General features: G+C 45.9%; 1 protein-coding gene across 2 annotated transcripts in view; it reads left to right on the forward strand.

Annotated features, from left to right (window-relative positions):
- The window catches only part of tjap1 (tight junction associated protein 1 (peripheral)), a 98,991-nt gene that overhangs the window by 34,260 nt on the left and 50,962 nt on the right, over positions 1-13,769 (forward strand). Inside the window, exon 1 of one of the 2 annotated variants that reach the window (XM_036546278.1) lies at positions 6,630-6,945. The exons of the other annotated variant lie outside the window; for it this stretch is intronic. The gene's annotated coding sequence lies outside the window, so the exon portion shown is untranslated. Of the gene's footprint in view, positions 1-6,629; positions 6,946-13,769 lie in introns of those variants that run through there. 2 annotated transcript variants of the gene reach the window in all.

Below are 13,769 nucleotides of genomic sequence, written 5' to 3' on the forward strand. Positions count from 1 at the left end.
AGTTTGGCCGCTGGCTTTTGTGCCGGTCCCTCCTGGTCCCACCGCATCTCCTGGCATCGCTCCAGCATCCTGTCTTCACAAGAGAGAGCCATGCATTTGGGGGTGGGGGGGGTGCTGAAATGTGACGCTATTTCAGTTGGGGCGCGGGACCATCTCCCTTTGAAGTCTGAACCGCCCCAAGATTACTTTTATGCCGATGCTGTCATCTGCGGACGGCCATTTGCCGAAAAACAGGCGCCCTCCCCACGTCACATTCAAGCTGTGCTTCATCATAAACAGAGCCTTCGAAGGAGGATGGTTCAGGAGGCGTTCTAAAATAACAGCCATGGGCAGAAGCTTGTGGGGGGGCCGGGCGGTGGGGGGGGGGGTGAAGTGGGGAGAAAAATGAGAACGGCAGCTGCCGTCCGCGGCCCGCCACAGCGATGAGCATGCTTGCCATTTCTCCCATTGCTGGAAGAGGCGGCGTGGGCCATTGTCTGATGGGAGCGGGGAGCTTATTGTCTTTCTCCGCGCGCGCACCAAGCACACTTGGTCGGGCTCGCGGAATGCAGAAGGGTCTCTCAGGCCCTTGTCAAGATCGACCGGCCTGTCATCGCTGATTGCAAAAATAGCCACGTCCCCTCAGTCCTGGGGTCCTCGGAAGCCAGCTGCCTCCCCAGCTGCAAGCCAGCAATCAACAAAGACAAGAAAGGGCAGATTTGAAGCAGATTGTTGATTGCCACAACTGCTTGTGGCAAAGCGGCGGCCCTGAAATGCACGCTAATGAATAACCGCCAGTAGGCTAATCAATTGCCTTGAGCGCCAGAGGTGCGGAGTGTGCTGTCACACTATTGTGTGACCGCAAATGTAATGTGTAATTCCACCAGTAACGGCGGGCAAATTGCAGCGATCTGAATCCTGAGGGACAGGTAAAAAGCAGATTAAAAAAATTAAACTGGCTGTCGCCATGGGACCTGAGCTTTGGCACAGCTTGTCGCTCTGAAGGGTGCCGTGTCCTCACAGATGCGCCTTGAGAAGCCGTAGCAGCGGGTGGTGTGAACACAGGGGCTCTAATGGCCCCTTACACTTGCAGTGCTGTAATCCAGTATATGGTGTATTTCACTCCGTGCAAGGAGAGAGCTTCGGGGTCTTAACTGCCCCTGAGGCGTGAATTCCCGGTTAAAGGTCACGGCTAAAGGTGAGGTCCTTACATGGCTTAAGGTATTAAAAAGGTTAAGACCCGAGCCAAGGTCAGGATGAGTTAGGCCTTTATTGTGAGTACGAATCTTCCTCAAGTGCCAGCTAAAGGAAATCATTTGAACATAACCTTAATCCCTGAGCAGAGGATATTCTAAGCCCTTGCCAGCAGTATTCCTTAGGTTTTCATTGGCTATTAACTGTTAAAAAATATTCAAAGAACACAAAGTGGAGCAGATGTTTTAATATTTATTGCCTACGATTACAAACATACCGAAACATACATTTACGACTCTACTTTTGCCAAGTCCAATTTGTCAGGCAGCACTTCAGACACCAGGGGGATTTGTCATCTGACTGAGCTCTGACTTGTTATTAATAGCAGAGAAGGCAGCTACAAATCCATCACACACCTCAGTCGCAGGTGCGTCCTCTGTTCCCTTGTTTACCATCGTTTTAGACCTAATTAAAACAGGAAGTAGCACGGCGGCTCAGGGGACTATGCAGCATCTGCCTGGGATGGGGCAGATTCACCCTCTGCACTTCCTGACTGGTAGGTTGTGGGAGGACAGTGTCAGAGGGGGACACTGTGGGTGGGTAGGTAGGGGGGCAGACTCAATATGTTTAAACCATAGCAGGAGTAGCAAGCCCTAGCAGGGTGCCATTTGCATAGATATGATGCCATTCATTAATCTTAATTAATCCTGAGAACCATCGGGGTCAAGGTAACCTGGGCAACTGTGAAATCTGGGTTTTGTGGTGTGGTGCACTTTGTTCAGGGCTGCCGCTCAATAGGCACGCAGGTTTATTGGAAAGACACTAAAGACCCTTTCAGGTCTTAAATGAAGCCATTGTATTGCCGGGTTTTGTGGTCGGCGCTCCGATCCATTCAAGCAATTAAAAGGCACTGAGGCTGATATTTTGAGACGGATAATGAACTTTCAGACGGGCCAGTGGCGGTGCGTGAGTTTGCTTGTCGGTGCTTGTTATTTCCACCCTGACATTTACAGCCATAAAGTATAACGGCACAGCAATTAAAGCAGAGAAGGGTTATTGAAGTGTGCAGCTGATAAATTTTAATTAGTACTTGTAGCAAAACTTGACTTAACAGGAATGGATGAAGGGATGTAATGAGACAATGTAGGGCTGGATAGCAATTTTCTTTTTGTATTTCTATTAACATTTCACATTTTGGAGTGCAACAACTATCTTGTCCATGGGCTGATAATGTGGAAAATGGTGCAGCTTAATACTGAGTGAGAATTTCAGCCTTTTCACAACATCTTTTCTCAGAGCCTTTTCAGCAATTCCGAATGTCACTACACTCAAATACAACAGCAGTGTGTTCTTCTATTGCTAATTGTGTTTGCTCTTTGAAAAGTAGCTATTTAACAATACACACATATCTTTTCTTTTTTCTCTGGTAAAAAAAATGTTGCAAGACAAGATGAACTATATTTGTTTTCTGTTTGGATTAGATTAAAAATTTCCTTTATTGTCATTTGCACTTGCATTCAATCAAGAATGAAATACCGTTTCTCCTATACCAACTGTACATAAATTAGGAAAGAGAATTAGAACAACAAATATCTATATAGATCTATGACTGTATTTCTTGAGTACATATGCTAACTCATATGACAAAACGGGCAGGTTTTGCCTTCCTAACACCAGCTGTTGAACATTGTTGAGTATATTACAAAATAACTATAGGTCACACTTGGGTGTTCTTTCTTACCCAACATGAAGATTCAAGGCTTAAAGTTTCTGAAGTGTACAGTCAATGTAATAATTGACACCTATCCTCCCCTTGTGGCTTTTCCTGGTATCGCATTGAATAAAACACTGTAAATGAGCTACATTACAGACTCTTGACTAAGAATTTTCCTGATTCATCCTGTTCATTTTTTTAGCATTTAATTTGTATTCACACTAAATATCCACCTATTTGTGCATCTATCTAAATCTTAAGGGTTGCATTCAATTCCTGTGAGTACAACACAATATTTGATTATTAGTGTCACAACTGAACCAGACACAACCATTAGTGTGTATGTCAGAATACAATGTTCTTGTGTCTATATTTCAATAGCATAATAGCATTATTTCAATAGTGGGGGTGGACAGAGTTTGGCTTATATTTGTTGAATCTGAGTGACAGTGTGGAGCGTGCTAAGACTTTAGGCTTGTGCTATGCTTTAGGCTAATGCAAGGTTGCAAGTTTGAATCCAAAGTGCAACACTGCCATTGTAACATTGAGGTACTTAACATAAATTGCTGTATAACTGGATAGTGTATAAAATACGTGACTATACACCTACAAAGTGGCATTTGTCATGCAGATAGATAATGATGTAGGTGGGGAATCCTATATATCAGTCTAAAGTTAGTGCTATTTACAAAGCAGCAGTTACTTGTCAAATATCACCCCTTTACTCCACCCTAATCTGCTCTAAACAAACACCAATGCTGTAATTGTTTGTGAATGTTTTGTTTGCTGCGAGCTTGATTAGCAGTTCATATTTCAGAGGTATGCACCAATCCCCTGTCTAACTTTACTGAGGATTCAGTTCAATTCAATTCAATCTACCCTGCATGTCTGTACAGGGAGGATTGTAAAAATGGTCCATAATGTGAGATAATGATACTTCCTCGCAATTACAGAGAGCAGAGGACTGAATTAGTAGTATCCCTGAATGGTTCTGTAGTATATTGCAACCGTCTAAAAAACAAAAATGCATTGTTTTAAACCCTTGTGGGAGTGTGTTGGAACCCTATGGTGAAGTGATTTGGCTGTGCTGCCACTCTCCCTGCCACAAATTGACAAGTCTTACCATGCACACAGCCTCAGCCGAGGAGCGGCAGATTTTCCTGCTGTGCCCCGGATCGGGGTTTTGTAGCGGTCTGGAACACTCTCCAAACCAGGGAAAACAAACATTGCTGGAGGCAAGCTGCAAGCATGACAGAGGAAACGTCAACATGGGAGACGGAGGCAGGAGCTTTCCGCAGGCCTCGCAACGCTCTTCAGACGCATTTGCGCCTTCAACTGTCCTGCGGGGGCTGTGTGAAAATCAAACAGCGGTTCCAATTTTGTGCAATTATTGCCTCCACTTAGAGCAAATCGAATTCTAAATGATCACAGCCACAGTGCAGCCTTCTTACACCGAACACCACAGGTTATCTTAAATTATTGTATTCTCTTGCTTTTGCACATAGAAAGATCTTTGCCATTGGTAACCACTCTGCATTGGAAACAACTCTTCAAAATTTGTTTTGTAAGATATCATGGCTTCAGTACTTCAGACAAAATATAGCTACACAGTGGAGCACTCATTGTATCTAAAGGGTTGCTATGGAATAAACAAAGCCTGGGTCATGCATGATAAAACAGAACCAACACAATTGCTGTTCTTGTTGTCAACGCAAAATAGGGTATACATAGTTGCCTGTAAAAATTGTAGGAACAGATTTTTTGAATCTGATTTTTCTGTATTCTTCTATTTATTTCCGAAATTGGTAACATTAAAAATCTAATTGAAATTTATAATCCTCTTGCCTTCATAACCCTCAGCCAAGACAGACGTGGCAGCCCAGGTGCGCAGCCGTTCCGGCTGCGCGGATTTTAGGGGATTTATTTTGACGAGGAGACGCACAGGCTGCGACGTGGTCTCAGTCGGCAGGTGTTGCGGCACTTTATTCAAGCTGACTTGGTGTTTTTAATTTATTTTTCTTTCCACCTAAAATGCAAATAATTGCTTCCCCTGCTGACTGCTCGTCACGCCGAGACTGTCGGAGGGCTCGCCGGCTACAGTGACACGCGGTCCTAGCCGTCTGTCCTCAAGTCTCATTGTCTGGTGGGCAAGTAAAGCATTAACATCCAACCTGCTGCCACCGTACGGGGCATCGCCAGCACAAACCAGCGTCACATGGAGTGAGAAGTCTGACAGAGGGCGTAAGGTTACCCAAGGCTGTGTAATAGGTTACGTGTCTGAAACGAATGACTGAAGTTCTGCATTTCTTCTCCACTGGAAATTTTACGAAAATGGCCGTAATACCAGCTCTCCCAGTTTGAAAACTAGTGACAATACCATTATTTATTTATTCACTAACCAACATCTATCATTCCTGATGACAAACAGCTCAATGAAGATAATATAAAAAGCGTAATTTAACAAGCACCTGAGGTTTACAGTCTTGGCAGTGCTAGTAACTCAATAATGTGCCCTACATGGTATTTTGTGATGGGATGGTCAATTATGAGTTCACTGTATCACTTAGGTCAAAGTGACCTGGCGGTAACGGTCAAGTTAAACGAATAGAAAAGCATCAAAGCAGTCAATCAGCAACCGAGTCATTAACTCAAAATGGGTTTGTAGCTTGTTGAATGTGACTTGCTCTTTTGAATCATATAGCCTACGTCAGCTAGAATCCAAGAGTGCCACCTGCTGCCGAGTCTCTCACCAGCGTTCACCACCACGCCCAGAGGGACCGTAGACTCACAAGCTTGTCCTTTCTTGTCCTGACCAGATGCTTCATGACAAATGATGATTCACCCCGATGGCAAGGCTCCCGGTTGGGTGAGGCATTCATTACGATCGCTGCTGATGTTTGCAGAGACATCTGGTGGTGGGATCCGAATGCACCTCGTCCCATGCTGAGATAACATGCACTGATTCATTTGAACTTCCTTCAGAAATTCAAATGGATTCATTCAGTTTTAACGCGGGAATAATAAAACAGTAAATACGATAGGTTACATCAAGTAGCAGAAACGATATGTTGCAGTTTGTGAAATTAAAAAAGCACAACTATTGCTGACGTCAGTAAAATATATCTTTGATATGTAGCCTACTCCTGTTATGTTATATACAGAACTGTTATACAGAACTGGTCCCCAAGTTCACCTGTGATTTTCTGTCCACAAAGGATAAATAATTATTTTTGCGTAATGGTGCTACGAAATGGGGACAGGCAAAACTCTACAGGATTCACTAAACACTGTTCAGCTTAACGTTACATTGCGGTTACATTACACTTAACGTTACATTTTCTACAGGTAGCTTGAAAAAGGATGTTATGATCTCATTGTCACTTTATCTTGAAAAGTGGAATGTTTCCAAACAAGCCGCCGTCTGCATTTGCAGCAAAGAACCTCCTAGTTTACAGTCAACACATTTCAGCAACTTCATACGCGCCTACAGCAGGTCGATCAGATGTTAAGATAGGAGATAACATGGTCTTGCTTTGCACCTCAGGTGAAGTCAGCAAGAGAAGTGTCCCCTTCTTACAGTCAAGAGTGTTTCGGATCATTCAATTGCCAGAGGCCAATCGACTTGAGTTGGAGGAGCCCACCTGCCGTCTCCTTTCCAAAAAAAACCCTCACGTCAGGACGCGCGGTACGTGGGGATTCCTGAGGATTACCCGGCGTGCCCCGCGGGGAAAGATGGCGGCAGAGGAGGAGAGAAGGAGATAAACTTTATCTCAAAACAGATATAGCATTAACGCGGATAGCCGCCTAAAGAAAGACTGGAAACACCGGGGGATAATTGTCAGGTGGTTAGATAGCTTACTAGAACCGCGGTGTGTATTTGCAAGGCTGAACAAGAAGGACAGGATAACTTGCCAGCCTCGGCTAGCTGGCTAACGTAACCGTACTGTTGCGGTGCCTGCTCAAGAGGAAAAAAGCGGATAAACTTTATTATCCCGCACCGAGTCAGTGTTGCATTTCAGACTCCGCAGGGCGCGACTCTTACTTTGGATACTGAAGAGGTAAGACCGAAGTAATAGAATATCCTGACATTTAACCATCATGTCTATTAAAGGATATGGAAAATGCTATATTTGGAGTATTTAGAGTATCATTCGCTCACATTGGTTGTGCGGGCCACGGAACCGAGCCCGAATCGTAGCTTAGCCTGCGAGCTAGCCTGGAGTGATTCACGCTCAGTGACAAACCTGAGTCAACTGCACCATAGAAACGCACCAGAGACTGTGTTTTGGCTCACATTTTATTCCAGAACCACTTTATAATATTTCCTCTGCAAGATAGTTGAGTAGCTTTCGGAGTAAAGTTGCCGGCTAGCTGACATTTTATATAATTTTTTCTGCGGGTTTCAGTGATTGAGTGGGAGTCGGATATCACCGGAGGCAGTCTGTTCTGCCAATATTCTCGACATGAGAAGAAATGCTATCAGCTATTAATAATGTGTAAATGCACCCATTAACGGCCAGCTTGTTACCTATTTGTATTTAGTTGATTTCAAGGATATAAGATGGGTAACTTGGCCACCTAGTTAAGAATATGTTTGACTACTTGCTCACTGGCTGGTTAGCTGGCTAGCATGCTCTCGAAATGCAGTGACATTTGCTAGCTTGCTAGATCGCTAGCAAGCTGTATCATTCTATACGTTGGAAACAAGCTGTCTAGCTATTCCAGTTATTTTGCGTGATATCAAATATCAAGTGACCATATATGTCTGGCTAGTGCAATCCACTGGAACGTTAGCTCCGTCTTACAAAGCAGTTTACCGTTAGCTAATTCAGCTGAAACTTAGCTAACGGTAGGTTCGAGAAAAAATTGCTACAGGTACGTAGCTAATAGCTAACTGATTCGAGAGCAAACGGCATAGCGTGCTAAAATCAGACAGAATGGTATCTAAAATACCTACTCTGAACTATACTATACGAAGTCACGTCTACCTTCTATGGCGCTATAACGTTAATGGCTTTGGAAGTATGGCTAGGCACCTGCCTAGCTAGTTTGGATCGATCACGACGAGGAGAGGTAGCCATCTGTCTGTCTTAACTATAGCAAAATTACAGTGTGTTCACAATTATATGAACGATTCATCAATTCTTGCATAGCCAGTGCAACAACTGTTTTTGTATGGGAACCTGTGCTTAATTTTTGACAGGGAATAGAATTGTAACAAGCTAGCCAACGATAGCTAGCCAGATACATATTAGATTGACGAACAAGATTTTGGATGTAGTTCAACCTTCACTGGACCGTTTTGGTAAGTAAAATTACTATTGCTGTAGAATTTGAAACGTGAACCATGTGTATAAACTGCGTGAAGAATATATCAGTAGCCGAGCCGAAAGGGGAAATTGGAGAAATCTTTAGTCTAACTCGTGTTCGTCCGATTTCATCATGTATGCCTATGGAAACCAACTATCTGAAGTGCACAGTTCAAGACCGCGCCGTGTTTTGTCATCGTTAATCATTTTAAGGCTGATGAATTTACGAAGGCTGGTGTGTGCGTGTGCGTGCGTGCGTGCTTGAAGTCTTTATAACCTGGGTCTTGCCACGTCTCTCGGAGCCCATTGGACTTTAGTCGGTAGAAAGACTCGAGTTGCTGGATGTCCTTTTCGCATGCTCCTCCCGACTTATTGTCTCATCCGTGTGCTCCTCGATGTGTGAAGTCGGAAGAGGCACTTCGCTACCGGAGGAAATTGATGTATGACATTGGCATGGCAATCCCTGTCGGCTCTCATTAGATCAGCGCGTATCCATTGGCGGAATAATGCAGTTGATGAATGGAATCAAAATAACATGGCACACTTTGATGAATAATGTACCGCTAAATTAGTCCTACGCCACCCCTTCAGATGTAGTGACTTGAACTTGCGTAACAGGACATACCTCAAGTTAACGAAAGACGCTTGGAAGTCCTTTGGTGCACTGGTTTGTAAATTGGTGAAAATCTGTGGTTGACATTCTTTGTCTTGATCTTTCTTACAGAGCTCCTGCACGTTGTTATCGTACTTTGCACTGCACTCTGTACTTGTATGTGCTAATGCCTGTAGGCACCCTGCTATTCACTTGCCATAGGGATTATACTTCATCAGGGGCTGGTCAAAGTTTCTAATTAATCCAGCTTTATTTTCCAATTTACATGTTGAAGTTTCTTTACTGTGTGCCTTGGTAACTTATATATAGACAGGTAAAAAATATATAGACAGGTTGATTTCATCCAGATAATTCTTAGAATTTCTCAGACAGTCTTGATTTTGGAGTATTGATCACACGCTTAACGAGGGCTTTGTCGGTCCCCCACCCCAGGCTTTCGAGAGCAGGTCGTCTGAATCCCTCATGCGGCTGTGCAGTTTGGTGTCCGTGCTCGCAGCGCATCACTTGCATGGGCAGAGCTCAGAGAGTTCTGTCAGGAGAAGGGGCGGACAGGCTCGCACGAGGGCGTGAGGGGCTCGGCTCCAGTCAGAGGTGTTGGCTGACAGCGGCGCGGACAGGGCTCTTCTGCTAACGTCTGTTCAAATGAAGGGGATCCTCCCGCCCGCTCATTCCCTGGGACGGCCGCCCAGGAAACTGCCTTTAAAGACCTGTCAGCGGTGCTTAGCTCCCACTCTGATCTCCATCCTGGAGGAGACAGCAACCGGAGGGATAAACTAAGAGAGGGAGATGAGCCCTAGCTGCCTGCCACCCTTCCCCATCCCCGGCTCAGCGAAATGCTTTGCAGAACGTTGTTTGTAGGTTATTATTTTTTTTTTAAAAGCAGCTTGGGTGTAAATCCAGCTTCAGGGCGATTCATTCCGGTCTGTGGTATGGTAATGCTGGCCCACGGAGGTTTATCAATTAGGAAGCCAGTGGTGTGAAATGTTTGTGCAGGGATTTGACGAGATTACACCGGGAAGTATCGCTGCTGGTGTGCGGTTTAGAGGGAGAGGAGAAGTTGCAAGTGATTTGGAGAAAGTGCACAGCGGCTGCAGAAGAACCCCCCCCCCCCCCCCGCTTGGCTACCGCTCAGCCTCGCTCTGAGAGGTCTGACTGGAGCGAGCGCCGCGGGTTAGGCCCGAGACTGGGATCAAGATAATTACCCTTTAACTCTCTGGCTTCGCTCAAGCTTGTGTTTTGTCATGTTGGACCCACGTTCAGTGATCCCCATAATTGGAGCTTGTGAAGTAAAACCGCACTGCTCCTTTCACCCACCGCGCTGTTGAAATTAGCCGGCACAGCAGGTGCATTGATGAAGCCCTGCTTAGATTGAATCTCTTTACTTTTCTCGCGCAAACAATGGTTTTTGAAAGAAACTTGTTGACTTTGCTCATGTGGCCATAAAGGAGGCAGGATATGAAGAATCCAGCGCTAGTCTAGCCAGATGGATTTTTTTATGTAAACTATATCCTTCCCCTGTGATGAACAGCGAAGGAATGTCCAGAAGTGTATTGTTTGTATTGTTGGTGTGTGTGTGTGCGTGTCGTCAAAGAGGGCAGATGGGGTCAGAACCGCCCAACCCAAGGCACGAATTCCGGCTCCAATCTGTTTGGCAGCACAACAGAGGAATCCCTTTGGCATACCAGCCGCCCCGGCAAGGGTCTGTAAATACTGGGGTCCCTGTGGAGTTTGTCAGGAGACAGTCCTGTTGTTTTTGTCCAGGGGGATGCCGAGAGGCTTGTGAAAGGAGCGCAGCTCTTTCAGCTCTGGAGACCGCGGGGCTGCCCAGGGCTCCTCTGGGAGTTGTGCATTTCAGAGCCACGCAATTCTTGTGCAAATTGACTCTGCCGCCACCCGGTCTCAATGCCTTACCCTCGGGTTTTTGTTATTTCCCCTTGGCTGGACCTATTCATTAGTGATGTGCTACAAATTTTCGCCAGTGTGAACCTTAACTATAGAGTGAAGCTTCTCTGGTAAGAAAAGAGTAAGCTTAAACTATATACTTTTGTGTCTGTGTACTTTTTTTCGTCCTTAACTTGCTCTCTGGGATTACTGAAGGTTAGTAAGGTTACTTGGCTTCAGTCCTCATGCCTGCATTATGATTTTATGCGATATGTGTCAGCAGCATAGCTTCCAGTAAAAGGCATTTGACTGTGCTGCTTGTATTGCTTTGTGTTGAAAGCTGTGCTGGCATGTCTCTCTCTGGAACTCTGTCAGCCTCTGATTCTATACCTGAAGAACAGGATATACGAGCGGCTAGGTTACCCTGTGGCACAAACGTTGTTAATAATTGTGCCGGCTTGAGAGTGGGATGACACATTGAAATTTCACACACAGAGTATAACTCTGCGGGGTTGCGTAAGAGGTATAGGCTATTCACCCGCACAAGTAGATTTAGGAAAGAAAATATTTACTTTTGGTAGATAATTCCACAGCAGTTGCGGAGTGAATCGTAAAAAGCAATTATTCATTAAGCGTCCAGGCTCACGCTCGACCGAGCATTTGAATGAACTGTGCTGTGCATTAGCCCGCCGCAGCGTCTTTGCGCGTGACGTTGAGCCCCCTCCCCAGCGCTCGGCACACACCGGCGTACGCAGCGCTGGCCTGGGCGCTTTATGAGAACCCTGAAAGAGTATCCAGCAGGGAGCGGTAATCCAGTCAGGCCCGTGTCCCGCGTGTCATCTTCCCACCAGCTGCTCACAGGGGCTAAGCCTCCCGGATCCACGTGCTCTCGGGCCCGGGAGGCAGGCCCGTGGGCCGCTGCAGCCACGGATAGACTTTATCACTGCGTGCTGTTCGCCACGAACAGCTTCCATCGCCGGGCAGGAGACAAGAAACCCCGTAATGTATTCACCACGGATTTGGTCTGATGTTGATTAGTCTGACATGCAGCTAATTGGACAGTTTCTGCAGAGTTTTTTTTTTTTTTTTCAAAAAAAAAAAAAAAGGCTAAGTGTGTTTTTTTTTCTTTCATTTTACTCTGCTGCCTGTTCAGCAAGAGCGCAAGAACGGATATAATTATGTATTTGAGGGGTAGCTCAATATTTAATTGCATGGATTCTATTCTGCTGAGTCTCCCACATAGGTAGTCAATACCAGTGCCTGCTGTTATGAAACGAAAAAACCATCTGGAATATGCTATTTGTGTCAGATTAGATTTCTGGAATTTTTTGGGTGGGGGGGGGGGGGGGGGGGGGGGGTGTGCAGATAGGGGGGTCTGGTTGGCTGGAAGCGATCTGTGCTGTCTGTGGCTGCCTCGTCTCAGGACGTCAGGTCAGCAGCTCTGCGAGTCTCGCCAGGAGATTCCTGACTCCGTTCCCAGGCATTCTCTGACATGCACACTGTTTTTCCTCCAGCCCCAGAATGCACTGCAAACGTCAGCAGGCCATACTGAGGCCCTGCTCCATTCAAAAAAGGCTTGTAGGTGTTCCTGTTAGGACTTCAGTTAAAAATTAGAATCAATCACTTCAGAACAGTCTTAGTTTTAGTCTACTCTGGACACTGCCACCATGTTTGAATTGTACCGCCTCCATTGTTTTCAGCGTCCTCTAGATTCTAGCCTGTTTGGAGAAGTGGACTAGGACACCCTATACCTGCATCATAATTTTAATAAAATGAGGGTTTAATGTGGAACGCTTAGATCAATCAATCAGACTTTATGGGACAGAGTACTGAATCACTGCAATAACGTGGATGTAAATTATAAAAGGTAAATTGGATTGCATTAGCAATGTGTCGATGCATTCAGGTTACTGGTACCTTCTGGAATAGAAGTGGGGGTAGCACTCCGCTCTTTATAATGTAAAGAGGTCAAAGGCTTAAACTGACAGGCAGCTTAATGATATTGCTTCCACCGTCAGATATTTCTGTCTTCGCTAATAATTAGAAATGGAGTTTTCAGGAGAGAGTAAAGCGAACCGGATTAAAGGTAATAAAGACTCGTCCACCAGAGCTAACATTTAGCTGGAGATGAAATGCTATTCCAGGCACCTTTGAATGAAGGCTGTTCAAAGTGATTTATCCGTTATTTGGATCTCACTGTTTGTTCCTCCTAATCCTGTCTGAAGACTGGAGTGTGTCCCAAGGTTGCTCAGACTTGAGTGATGGTCATGAATGTGCCGATTGCACATTATTGCTTTGTGTCCCTATGACAGTGAATCATGAAGGTAAAAGCAGCATCAGCACTGTTCCCGACCTCCCGCGGGGCCCGCCGCACCGAGACAGAGGTCGCTCGTTCAAAAGACATTCCAGCGTAGCACGAGTGCCGTCCATCCGTGCGCTCGCGTAGCAGTGCCAGCCCTGTGTGCGTCAGGAGACAGCCACACGCACACATTCTTAATTTCCCCTTAATCTACGCCTCTGTCGCACAGAGGCGCTCCCGATTTGTTGGGACTGTTTCTTCAAATGACGTGGTTTGTTGACAGTACTCCCATTCTCTCCTGTTCGCTCCTGGAATTCGTCTGGACGTAAGGGCCTGTTCAGAGACCCCGCTTTCGTGCTGTGAGCCCGGGTTTGCCGTTCTCGGTTCACCTTGCACCGCCCCTCGCACCGCGCCCCGCCGCCTCGCTGTGTGGGCCTCGGGGAACGGTCCGTGCTGCGCTCACCGAAGCCGGCGCGGCGGCCTGCCAAGCCCGAACAAGCAAAAGCAAATAACAGGAAGAGCGACGGGCGGACACGTCATTTGGGAGTTGTTGCGGTCAGACCATTTTCTTTATAAAAAACATAAGAATAAAGAATAAGTCTCATCCTGTTGGGCTTGTTTCATTTCCCCCTTCAGCCACATGCTGCTCGAAAGGAAAAAAATCAGTCCGCCAAAATGGCATTGATGGCAACGGCTGGACCCGCCCCATCTTGATGTGCGAGGCTAACACTCCGGATACAGATAGCAGGGAGGAAGATGGGTTACTTGGCTTCCCCCGGC

This window comes from Megalops cyprinoides, chromosome 15 (assembly GCF_013368585.1).
Source record: "Megalops cyprinoides isolate fMegCyp1 chromosome 15, fMegCyp1.pri, whole genome shotgun sequence".
NCBI lineage: Eukaryota > Metazoa > Chordata > Actinopteri > Elopiformes > Megalopidae > Megalops > Megalops cyprinoides.